Raw genomic sequence first — 13,533 nt, forward strand, 5'->3', positions numbered from 1 at the left:
CACTCCAGCAAGGGCAAGCAGCCTTAGTGATGCTGTATGTATTTGCATTACTGACTGAAACCTCATACCCCACTCGCTTGTGAATACTATGCATGATTCCACAGGGTAAGCAGCTGGGTGTGTGCTAAGAGTCTGCTTCTGCACCAAAAAATGGCTCCCCCTTTCCATCTAATGCAACTGTGAAATCACCAGAGCAATACGCAATAAATCTCTGCCTGTAATTCCTATTTGCACACAGAGTCATGTTTTCACATTAGTCACAAAACGAAATTTCTTTGCCATTTTGAAAGCACACTTACTACTCTTTTTTTTGGCAAGTGATAATCACTTTTACAGACTGACACATTATGAATCCACTTTTCAGATTCTTAAAAAAGCACATGTCCAAACTGCTTTTTCAGACCACCACCATGTGTAACCTGGGTGACTGCCTACACTCCAGCAAGGGCAAGCAGCCTTAGTGATGCTGTATGTATTTGCATTACTGACTGAAACCTCAAACCCCACTCGCTTGTGAATACTCTGCATGATTCCACAGGGTAAGCAGCTGGGTGTGTGCTAAGAGTCTGCTTCTGCACCAAAAAAAGGCTCCCGCTTTGCATCTAATGCAACTGTGAAATCACCAGAGTAATACGCAATAAATATCTGCCTGTAATTCCTATTTGCACACAGAGACATGTTTTCACATTAGTCACAAAACGAAATTTCTTTGCCAGTTTGAAAGCACACTTACTACTCTTTTTTTTGGCAAGTGATAAACACTTTTACAGACTGACACATTATGAATCCACTTTTCAGATTCTTAAAAAAGCACATGTCCAAACTGCTTTTTCAGACCACCACCATGTGTAACCTGGGTGACTGCCTACACTCCAGCAAGGGCAACCAGCCTTAGTGATGCTGTATGTATTTGCATTACTGACTGAAACCTCAAACCCCACTCGCTTGTGAATACTGTGCATGATTCCACAGGGTAAGCAGCTGGGTGTGTGCTAAGAGTCTGCTTCTGCACTAAAAAATGGCTCCCCCTTTCCATCTAATGCAACTGTGAAATCACCAGAGCAATACGCAATAAATCTCTGCCTGTAATTCCTATTTGCACACAGAGTCATGTTTTCACATTTGTCACAAAACGAAATTTCTTTGCCAATTTGAAAGCACACTTACTACTCTTTTTTTGGCAAGTGATAAACACTTTTACAGACTGACACATTATGAATCCACTTTTCAGATTCTTAAAAAAGCACATGTCCAAACTGCTTTTTCAGACCACCACCATGTGTAACCTGGGTGACTGCCTACACTCCAGCAAGGGCAACCAGCCTTAGTGATGCTGAATGTATTTGCATTACTGAGTCCAACCTCAAACCCTTAAAGTATTCTTTATTTTTACCAGTACACCTTAATTTATGGTGAAAACATAGCCCATATTATTTTACATGGTCCTCACATTTAAATTTCTCCCAAAACAGAAAATAATAAACACAACTTCAACAAAAGGAATTCCATTTCTATTATTCATTTCTCAATTTACCATATACATCCCCTCTCAAACTCTAAACTCACCTTTAAAATTAGTTAGCTGTGAAAGAAATGTGGCACTCAAACAGCAGATTATCAGAGCCAGGATCTCTGTTCTTTACACCTCTCTCCTCTCAGCAGAACCAGATAATGGCAAACGTTCCCTCTCTTTTTCCACACATATACATGTTAATTTCAAATCTCAGTGCTTCCCCCTTTTTTTCAAATGTAATCACACATTTCTATTGGTTGAAAACCAACCCTTTTCCAAAAGTACCCTTCCCCCAACTTGACTTCTGCCTAGTACCCTTCCCCCAACTTGACTTCTGCCTGCTACCATAGCAACAGCTCATGGAACACTGCTGTGTGGAGTTAGGTCAGAATTTCACCAAACAATGTTTCAATTCCACAGAGCAAGAGTGCTTGACTTTTCAAACCTAACAGCAAATCCATAATACTGTTCTTTGGTAACACATTTTTCTGTACCAATACAAAACATGCTTCTATTAATTTACACATACAGCCTAGTTTTTATTCTAGAATGGTATGAAACAGCCAATCAGTTCTTTTGTTTATGAAAAAAATATGTATGCCTCCATTTCCAAACTGTCTTTCATTTCTTTTTACCATTCTACTGAATTACACCTCCTGAGTGCATCCAGTTCTCCTTTGAAGATGTTCACAGTGTGGATTGTAGGGCACAGCTATGTCTTCTGGAGTGGAAAGTATGCAGAGAAAACAGATATGGTGAGAGACCTTGCTTTGCCAAATGTAGACATTAAATGGATTGGTCAGAGAGGGTTAAAGTGGCACCAATTGATGCCATTGGTGAAATCCTTCATGCAAATCCAACACCCTGACCTCATAATAGTGCACTGTGGTGGCAATGACCTAGGCACTTTGACTGGGGTAGGTCTGGAAATGCTTATGAAGGACACCTTTGCACAATTGTTTTCACTTTTCCCTAAAACTGCCTTTGTGTTCTCTAACATATGCCAAAGGCAAAAATGGAACTGGTCCAATCATTTCTGTCCGCAGATTGACAAAGCAAGAAAGCACGTCAACAAATCTGTTTCTGCTTTCCTCCGTGACTATGGTATGGGTTCCATTTACCACAACAACTTGCGTTATGACATGCAAGACATTTATAGAGGAGATGGTGTGCACTTCAATGATGAAGGGAACAGAGTCTTCCTCTTGAACCTTAGACTCTGCATCGGTACTTACTAGTAGGTACCACTAAAAAATCACTTCATAAACACAACGGCTCTTTTTAGAGCCCCCTAATATCTAAACTCTTAAATCTGCATTTCATTTCTTTTATTTATTTATTTTTTTACCGTACGCGTACGTTGATGCTTACCGTACGCGTACCCCGCGATTTTTTTTAAAATCAATAAATGTTTTCTTTGTACTTTTCTGTCCTTCTTTGGCCCCCTTACAAATGTTAGGGGGTCTGTAACTCCCCTCCTTGCCCCCTTTTCAAGATATCACTCTTTTTTTTCTGAGTGAAACACACGAAATGGCGGCCGCCGCTTCCTGGTTTTGAATTCGAATGTTTACTAAGATCTAAGAGCCAATCAGAATCGCGCTTGCGCACGCCACCGTACGCGTACGGTAAGCGTACCGTAAGCGCACCGTAAGCTGGCTCAGATATATATATTGATTTAAAGGCTATTTTCTCATATTCTACTGAACAGATTTACACCAAACCTACAAAAGGCACTTCCTTGACCTGGGGACTACCTCTCTGCCAAATTTCATTAAATTCTGTTCAGCCGTTCGGGCTGTAGCCCTGTCTAAAGGTCCTATGGAAAAATGCATGGGAAAAACGTGTTTTGGGACCCCCCTTTTATCTCAGCCCCCGCTTGATTAATTCCCCCGAGACTTTCAGGGTAGGAGCGGAGCGTAGCGCCCCACCTATTTTGAAAAATTCGCGAGAATTCGTCGACCGGCGCCAAAGTTATTCAAAATAGAATGTTGCGGATTTCCTATGGAAACGTGGTCCTAACTATAACTACCTACTGGCGACCGCCAGTAGGTAATATATATATATATATATATATATATAAATTCACTGAAAAAACCATAGGTTTCACACATGTTATAGTTAGCGGAAATTTTACTGATAAAAAACCAGTGAAATTCCCCCGTTATAGTTAGTGCAGGCAACTATAACTCACGCGACCGCAATCCTCTGCTGATGCTAATACTGTATTTAGACACTTATATGCCCATGTCTTCTTCCATACATTTTTAGCTATACATATATTACAAATATTTTTTTTTCATAAAGACACATATGTCATCAGCAGAAGATTGCGGTCGCGTGAGTTATAGTTGCCTGCACTAACTATAACGGGGGAATTTCACTGGTTTTTTATCAGTAAAATTTCCGCTAACTATAACATGTGTGAAACCTATGGTTTTTTCAGTGAATTTGCAAGGTTTTTTAAATGCTAATTCCTAACTATAACGTGTGTGAAACCTATGGTTTTTTCAGTGAATATGTACGGTTTTTTAAATGCTAAGTTACTTTACGCCATTCGAGGCGTGCGCGCCCACTTAACGCAGTTCGTTCCGTGCACGGTTTTTATCAACTTTAATAAGCCCTGTACATTTGGTGGCCTTCGGCCACCAAAAGCACAGGGGGTGGGGTCAATGTGGATAGTGTTTTTTTTATTTCAATTTTATAATTTCATGTTGCCAAAATTTAGTTTTTTTTACCTATTAATAAGCCCTGTACATTTGGTGGCCTTCGGCCACCAAAAGCACAGGGGGTGGGGTAAGTGTGGATAGTGTTTTTTTTATTTTTATTTTTTTACCGTACGCTTACGGTAAGCGTACGGTAAGCGTACCCCGCGAAATTGTCGAAAAAAAAATAAAACCGTTTTTGCTCTTGGGGGATGTTTGTGGACTCCCTCAACATGACTATGTGGGAGGGAGTTGTCAAAACAGCCCCGTAACATGTTTTTGGCCATCATGTTTGATAAACAACACTCAGTGCGAGAGACAAAATGGCGGCCGCCGCTTCCTGGTTTCGGCCGATTCGAATGTTTACTAAGATCTAAGAGCCAATCAGAATCGCGCTCGCGCACGCCACCGTACGCGTACGGTAAGCGTACCGTAAGCGCACCGTAAGCTGGCTCAGATATATATATTGATTTAAAGGCTATTTTCTCATATTCTACTGAACAGATTTACACCAAACCTACAAAAGGCACTTCCTTGACCTGGGGACTACCTCTCTGCCAAATTTCATTAAATTCTGTTCAGCCGTTCGGGCTGTAGCCCTGTCTAAAGGTCCTATGGAAAAATGCATGGGAAAAACGCGTTTTGGGACCCCCCTTTTATCTCAGCCCCCGCTTGACGCCCCACCTATTTTGAGAAATTCGCGAGGATTCGTCGACCGGCGCCAAAGTTATTCAAAATAGAATGTTGAGGTTTTCCTATGGAAACGTGGTCCTAACTATAACTACCTACTGGCGACCGCCAGTAGGTAATATATATATATATATATATATATATATATATATATATATATATATATATATATACATATACATATATATATATATATATATATATATATATATATATATATATATAGATAGATATATATATATATATATATATATAGATAGATAGATATGTCCCAAAGTTGTTCTGCTAGCAGGATGCACTCCCAGCATTTCAATTTCAAAATAAATATTTATTTCATGTTTTAATTTATATTAGACTGTTTGTTTAAATAGATTTTATGTTGTTGCTTTTCCTTCGTAGAAATAAACGAGTGTGAACCCAAGGAGGTGCATTGTATTCTTTATTGCCACCAAGTCAGTCCGCCATGACGTGTTTCGGCCACCCCACAGCCTTGATCACATGAAATGGCTCAAGCTGTGAGGATCCTATTTAAAGTGCAAGTGCTAAGTTTGCCTGAATCGAAATAGACAACATCCTATGTTCAATGTAAACTTATTACTCAAATATTATACATTGTAAAAACATATGGATTATTTTATATATATTTACAATACAATACATAATTTGACATTTTCTGCATACAGATCCCCGTATTGCTCAAATATGTAAAGTTATGACGTTTGGCGAAAATATGTCATGAATGATGTAATATGTGACGTCATCAGCAGTGCCTTGCGGGGGAGCGAGTTATAGTTAGCTGAACTAACTATAACGGCTGAATTTCTCTGGTTTTGTACGTGTGATATGTCCAATTAACTTTAACGTCCCTGAAACCTGTGGTTTTTTTCAGTGCGTTTCTAAGGTTTTTTAAATGCTAATTTCTAACTATAATGTCACTAAAACCTATGTTTTTTTAGAGAATTTCAAAGGTTTTTTAAATTATAGTTTCTAATTATGCCTACAGAGGTAGGATATGTGCAGAAAGAGGAAGAAAGGTGCAGAAAGAACCAAGAGAAATTGGAGCACTTTATATGAGCAAACGTTGCAAATACATAAGGTCTCAATAATCTTTTAGGCACCGGGAGGTTGAGCGGCGTGCCCAGAATCACAGGATGTGGAGCCGACGCCAAGACTGGAACCTTGTTCTGCAGATTTTTAGATTTTCCATTGTTTTGTGTATGTGTGTGTATGCGTGTCACACACATTCGTAATTGTGTGTTGAAAGCCTATTTCAGTTTCTGTGAGCAACTTTTAAAAGAGCATGCTCCTCATAACTTAGGCATTTTTTGGTCATAGTAAAGCAAATTTCTAATGCATTCTGCAAATAATTCATCTGTGCCAGACGTTTGGCGAAAATTGACCAAGATTTAAAATAGGTTGTTTAACTGATTTTTAGCATATTTAAAACAAATATATAAAAAATGAGAAATTTGTAACATGCCTAGAAAAAACTGGAACCAGGCAGAACTTTAAAAATCATACAAAATAATCACCTGATTGAAGAAAAAAGAAAGAGTGACGACCATAACCACAGTGAACAATAACACCTCCACCGAAAAGATAACGGATACAATACTCACAAACGTATTCCCTCTGTGTATCCAGATGTTATGTCGACATAATGGCATGTGCGACAGTATCGAATGCACAGAGATGCACCCATGTTCACTCGCATAAATGCGCATTCAGACACATGAATGTTAATTCTACTAAATCTGCATTACAGGGTGTTAAATGTGATCACTCGTGCTGAGAGTACCTTCATACTGCTCACTAGAACAATGTGCATATTCAGCCACTGTTGCTCACAAATAAAATAAAATCATTAGAAGTAGAACTTCACAACTAGAATTAAGGAAACGTTGGGCTCAGGCTACAATAGTGCAAAAAACTGACTTCTTAAAAGTACCATAATAGTTGACTCACGGTACTTTAAAACAAATCACATCACAGATCGATACTAAAATGCTAACAAGTTAGTGTAAAAGTGCAGGAACTCATGGTATGACACTGAATTGTTCTGTGTAGATGTAAGTTACTGATTCAATGAATTGTTCGAGGTGCACAAACATTTTTGTAAAGCCTTCAAACGTTTTTTTCTTTTTTTTGCGGAAAAGCTTTTATTGATGTGCTTCAGTCTTTAATGAGACAGTGCATTTTTTCATTGGGTTTATTTTCAAATACAATTACAGTTTATGTTTTGTAAGAGAAACTTGTGTTGAAAACTCCCTCTGCCTACACGTGTGCACTCAAATAAACACACATATAAATTCTACTTCTAATATACAGGTTGCCTCTCTTAATACACTACAAGTTTCAAAGTGCGCAGTGTACGTCCCTTTGTCTGCTCATAGACAGACACACAGCTCGCAACTGGTGATGACTTCTGAAGCTGGAAGGCGCCTTCATTGGTGTAAATGCTTTCTGTACAATATACCAAGCTCCCCTGTCCCTACACCTTTCCTAGATCCGAGTAAAGGGATTGAAGGCCCCTGACTACAGACCTCCATGAGGTTCCATGTGGTCATGAGCAGTTGTTTTGGTTGTTGTTGCCAACCTACGACTTTCCATAGAGTCTTGGTTCAATTATTTTTGCAAAGAGCTCCCTTGCGACCGACTGCCGCCTCGTAGCACTTGTTAAAATATCCCCACGGTTAAGTGAGTGGTAAATTGCAAGGCTATTGTGTGTATGTGGGAGGTGAATGTACCCCAAAAATGAAAAATGTTTGCTCTTAAGGAGAGAGGGTGCTTACCCTGTAAACATATCACATGCATATATATAAAAGGCCCCTTTCTTCACCACTGCTTTACACAAGCATCTGCACGCTGAATCCTGTACCCCTCCCTTTAGGGAGGCAACGCCTTTCACTGCCCACTGACAACTTATTGGGTGAGGAATGATGACATTCTGAGAGGATCCCTGACCAGAGGGTAGCCCGTAAACACATCCCTTGCATGTATTTACAAGGTTCTTTCATTCAGTCCTGCCTAACACAACAACTGAGGGCAGCAAGCCCCCAACCTCACTCTGAAGGATGGCCTGACCACTCGGCTCTATTTTGTAAGGGGGTCTGCCCTTTAGGAGATAACCTCCTTCTTCAAATGGTACCCTCTAAACATGTACCATGCATGCATCTAATTTACACAGTTTGTTTCTTCTACGCTGCCTTACACAACTGAGTGCAACCAATTATAATTTAATTTAATTTAATCTCAGCGCTTCTTCACATGTGCCCTACAAGAGGAAAGTGGCATAGTCTGGGCTTTGGAAACATCTGCCTCTTGTCCTCATGTCTCCCCTGACCAGGCGGGCAACTAGAGCCAAATTTTGGGGGGCTGACAAATATTTTGGGGGGGGTTAGTTCTTCCAGCCATAGGCAGAGTGGCTCTAAGAAGGGGTGAAACACAACAAAAGCCTCATTAATAAGTAAATGGTCATTTAAGGACCTGTGAAGTACTCGGGTGCGGCCTCAATTAGAAGGTCGCCAGCCAGCGAATCTGTCTCAGCAGGGCTGATACACACAACAGGGGGGGGCGGGGGCTGAAGCCCGGTGAGCCCAAAGGGTGTTGCACGCCTGCCCCTGACTCATTTAACGTATAACCCAGTGCATGCGCAGCCCGGGCTTGATGGAGAACATGCCTTTGAAGCGAAAGTGTGTGGGCAGGAGCTGCTTTTCCGATGGGTGCTGGGGTGCAGGGGACACGGGTCCATTTATGAAGGGTTGTATTCAGCAGACTCCTTGCAGGGAGGCCTGGCTGGATAGGCATGTTGCGCAATGGCCCATCTTGCGGAGAGTGTGGGTGCATGAGCCCTCCTCCTTGCTGAGGGTCAGTGGTCAGGGGCCTTCCTCCTTCTGGGGGACAGTAAGGGGACAGGAGGGATGGGGGCCGGATTGGGGCAGAATCAATCCTTGTGGAAGGGGATGTGGGTAGTCGTTGTGCTGGAGGCAAGAGCCCTCCTTGTTGTGGCAGGTGGTGGTGGGGGGCGAGGGGGCAGAGTGCTGAAGGCCTCATTGTTGAATGGTCGGATGGGAAAAGACTCCTCTTGCAGAAGGACCTGTGCGCAGGAGATTGGGTGCGAGATAACCTGGTGAAGGGGACTGAGGGCAGAGAAGTTCTGAGCACTCTAGGACCATGTTGTCTCAGATGGCCAATGGCCTTGCACTTGCCACGCTGCACACACATTCCACCCACTTCCCTCTCTCTGGCTGGAGGTTATTGTTTATAACCTCACCAAGATGACCTAACCTGCTTCAGGGAATGCCTGACTCTGCCATGCCTGGCCGGATATGGAGGAGAGTGCCGTGTGCAGGCCCGTAAGAGGGACATGAAGGGCTCCGAGCGGAGTGCACCTCTTCCAATGACCAGGCCCAGAGCTTCCTTGCCTCCCTAATGTCTTCAGGCTCACCGCTGGCAGAGCAACATCTGGCTTCACCTTCTTGGGACCGGAGAGATCATCCACTGGTGCGCCCTCAGACTCTGGCAAGGATGGCTCCACGGGGGCAGCGCGCCCTCTCTTGGCTATGGCTACCACTTTGGGAATGGCTACTACAGCTGCTGCATGTCCACAGGGTGGGTGTCCAGCAAATCGCCCTGAAGCCATCCCCTTATGGCGCCTTCCCAGTGGAGAAGTACATGGATGTGCTCGCCTTGGTCAGCGGGGGTAGCACACAGGGCAGCGAGGGGCCCTCGTGGTCCAAGGAAGTCTCCTACTTTCAGGGGTACCCCGGGCCCTATTAGCACATGCCAGGGTACATCGACATGGTGTCTGGCTTTGAACCGGGCAAACCCAGGCATAAAGCATACATCTCCATGGACAGCTACCCGTCATGGACTCTGGCGAATGGCTGGAGCGGCGGGGTGTACTGTGCCAAGGAGCAGCCTCAGGCTGCACACTTCTGGAAGTCATCCTTCACAGTTGAGGGCTTTTATCCTTCTCATTGGTGAGGCTGGGACAGCTGTATCTGTCTAAAAGACAACCTGGGGCACTTTTGCCAAACCCCACTGCCTTTTCTTGGTCAGATCTGAAATGGTAGATTTTGCAAATACTTTGCGGATTTCAGTATTTACAACCATATACACTTCAATTTACTCACTTAATTCGACTGTTAAAAATGTGCCCTAGAGTCAGGAATGTTTTGTGAATTTTATTGAAAAATCACCAGTGCATTTCCAGGATGTTTGCTAAAACAGTGCCAGCAATGCTCATTACAGAACACTCATGTTAAGAAACTGAACGACCAAGGCAGATGCGTGGCTTCACAGAGAGACAGAATACACGGTGCATGTGCATGATGTGGGGTGTGTGTGTGTGTATACATGGTATGTGTGTGTGGTGTGTGCGTGCATGGTGCGTGTGTGCGTGGTCTGGGCATGGTGTGTGTGTGTACATGGCATATGTGTGTATGTGCGTTTGTGCATCATATGTGTGTGGGGGTTTGTGTTTATATTATGTCTGTGCTGTCGTCTAAGAAAGCGATGTCAGTCTGACATGTTCTAGAAATGTACGTGAACGTGATTTTCTTGGAAAAGCCACAGTTCTTTGGCATCTGTTGAATGGTAATGAATAAATATATTATGTACATTTTCTTGCGTAACCACAGTTATTCTTTGGACACCGGATATTAGTAAAAGAATAAAGTGTGCATTTTATTAGAATAAGCAGAGTTTATTGTTCTTAGTAAAGACTGAAACAGCAGGCCCCCGCTAAATAATTTGGGATTGCCCCCGGGACCTGCCCACCCCGGGGCTTTTCAATATTGAAGAGTGGGAGCCTGTGCTTCCTTTTTTAAAATAATTTCGGTGGTATTCGCGACCCCAGCACAAATTCCGCCCAAAGTTTTGTATTTTATCTTTGTTTAACTGTTTTCTTGTGACTTCTACCGAGTCAAAAGATGGCTGCCAACACTTCCAGGTTTGGAGTGTTGGCAGCCAATCAAAGTGAAGCTTGTGGTCGGGAGGGTTCGCGAATCCACCGCTGCCATGGATATCAAAACTTTTATTTTTGAATTTCTCAGCAACTACTCAACAGATTTACACCATTTACAAAAAAGGTCACTTTCTGAACCAAGCACTACCTTTTTGCCAAATGTGGTGTAATTCCATTCTGCAGTTCGGGCAGTAGCCTTGGCTAAAGGTTCCTATGGGAAATTGATTTTACGACCTCTATTTTTTGAATTTCTCAGGAACAACTGAACGTATTTACACTATTTAACAAAAAGGACTATTTCTGAACCAAGGGCTACATTTTTGCCAAATTTGGTGTAATTCCGTTCAGCAGTTCGGGCTGTAGCTGTGTCTAAAGTTTCCGATGGAAAATAACATGAAAAAAAACCAGAGGTGGGCGGAATTTGCGAAATCGACTTCCGCAAATTATCGGGAAAATGTTTAAAATTATCGCAAACAAGCGGAAATATCGCGAAGATGCGGAAGTTTTTTTCCAGCATGTTCGTGAGATTTTCTGCATGGTTGCGGGTCGCCAACTTACCCAAGTGGTCTCTCACGGGCGCGGCCATCTTGTTTTGAGTTGTCTCGTGGTGCATGATCGCGAGAGGAAAGACGTGATCGCGCGACGCATGACATCACTGCGGGCGCGAACTGTCGTGAGACAGCACAAATGGCTAAAAACAATACAACATCTCATGGAGAACGCGACCGGATCAAGAAAACTTGTCGGCGAACGCAGGGATTCAGGTAAGGCGATCGCGCGTGCGCGAGAATGTATTATTTTACAGCGCGAGCAAGAAACAAATTATCGCCAAGCTGCGGAAAGTGGAAATTTAGACATTTTCGCGCTCTCCGCGGAACGCGAAAATGTCAAATTATCGCAATTTCCGCGAACGGAATGAAATTTTCGCCCAGGCCTAAAAAAAACACGTTTTGGTACCCCCTTTTTTCTCTGCCCCTGCTTGGCAAATCACCTCAAAACTTTCACTACCCTAAAATCTAAAACACTACAACCAGAATGCCCCCTACACTACACAAACACCACTGCACTACCCTAAATCCTAAAACACTACCCCCTACACTACACAAACACCACTGCACTACATTAAACCCTAAAACACTACCCCCATCACGAACCCCTACACTACACAAACACCACTGCACTACGATAAACCCTAAAACACTACACCCAGCTTGACCCCCTACAATACACAAACACCACTGCACTACCCTAAACCCTAAATCTACCCCAGCACGAACCCCTACACTACCCAAACACCACTGCACTAAGCTAAACACTAAAACACTACCCCCAGAATGACACCCTACACTACACAAACCCCACTGTGCTACCCTAAAGCCTAAAACACTACCCCCAGCACTACCCCCAACACTACCCAAACACCACTGCACTACCCTAAACCCTAAATCTACCCCCACATAAGCCCCTACATTACCCAAACACCACTGCGCTACCCTAAACCCGAAAACACCACCCCAACAAGACCCCCTATGCTAACCAAACACCACTGCGCTACCCTAAATCTTAAAACACTACCACCAGTACGACCCCCTATGCTATACCCAAACACCACTGGCCTACCCTAAACCCTAAAACCCTACCCCCAGCACGACCACCTACACTACAGAAGCACCACTGCGCTACCCTAAACCCTAAAACACTACCCCCAGCACGACTACCTACACTACAGAAACACCACTGCGCTACCCTAAACCCTAAAACACTACCCCCAGCACAAGTCCCTATACTACCCAAACACCACTGCACTACCCTAAACCCTAAAACACTACACCCATCATGACCCCCTACACTACACAAACACCACTGCACTACCCTAAACCCTAAAGCACTACCCCAGCATGACCCCCTACACTACCAAAACACGACTGCACTACCCTAAACCCTAAAACACTACCCCCAGCATGACCTCCTACACTACCAAAACACCACTGCACTGCCCTAAACCCTAAAACACTACCCCCTGCACGAATCCCTACACCACACAAACACCACTTCACTACCCGAAACCCTAGAAAAGTGACCCCCACTCCATGCCCAATCCCCCTAACCTATCACTCCCCGTGGTTCCTGCTTGACGTCGTCTCTGAGGGGTGGTGCATGTCGTTGTGAGGAAACGGAGCAGCCTATGTATCCTTACAACGACGTGGATCGTCTACATTTTTTTAGACCGCATGGTAATTTACCATGCATACCTTTACACCGAAATTCGTTGTAAAGGCATCCGTGGTAAATGACCATGTGTTCTAAAAAAATGTGTATGATTGACTTTGCGATGTACAAATGTAATTGTAATGGTATTGTGAAGTAAAAAAGTCGCTGTAACAGCTGTTTGCCGATCAGGGCTGTCCCCAGTTCTTCAGAGAGTCTTTTATTTGTTTAGGAGGAAAGACTGTGGTTTTTTACCGAAAAGTGCGTTCCCGGCTGTTGTATTGTGAACGTGTCCAAGTGGCCTGGTTTCACTTCCGGTGAGAGAGTGGAAGAGTCAGTTTCGATTTAAAGGAGTTCTGTTTTGGACAGGGCCGGTGTGACACGTCATCAGAAAACACAGCTAATGGAAAGCGTCCTCCCCGGAGTGTGGAGCAGTGCCATGAGTGGTCAAC

General features: G+C 43.4%; 1 pseudogene; it reads left to right on the forward strand.

Moving 5' to 3' along the window:
* Positions 1 to 9,891, forward strand: part of LOC146811154 (homeobox protein Hox-D13 pseudogene) — a 30,416-nt pseudogene extending 20,525 nt beyond the window's left edge.
* The last annotated feature ends 3,642 nt before the right edge of the window (positions 9,892 to 13,533 follow it).

The sequence above is a fragment of the Triturus cristatus genome, chromosome 7 (assembly GCF_964204655.1).
Source record: "Triturus cristatus chromosome 7, aTriCri1.1, whole genome shotgun sequence".
Classification (NCBI taxonomy): Eukaryota; Metazoa; Chordata; class Amphibia; order Caudata; family Salamandridae; genus Triturus; species Triturus cristatus.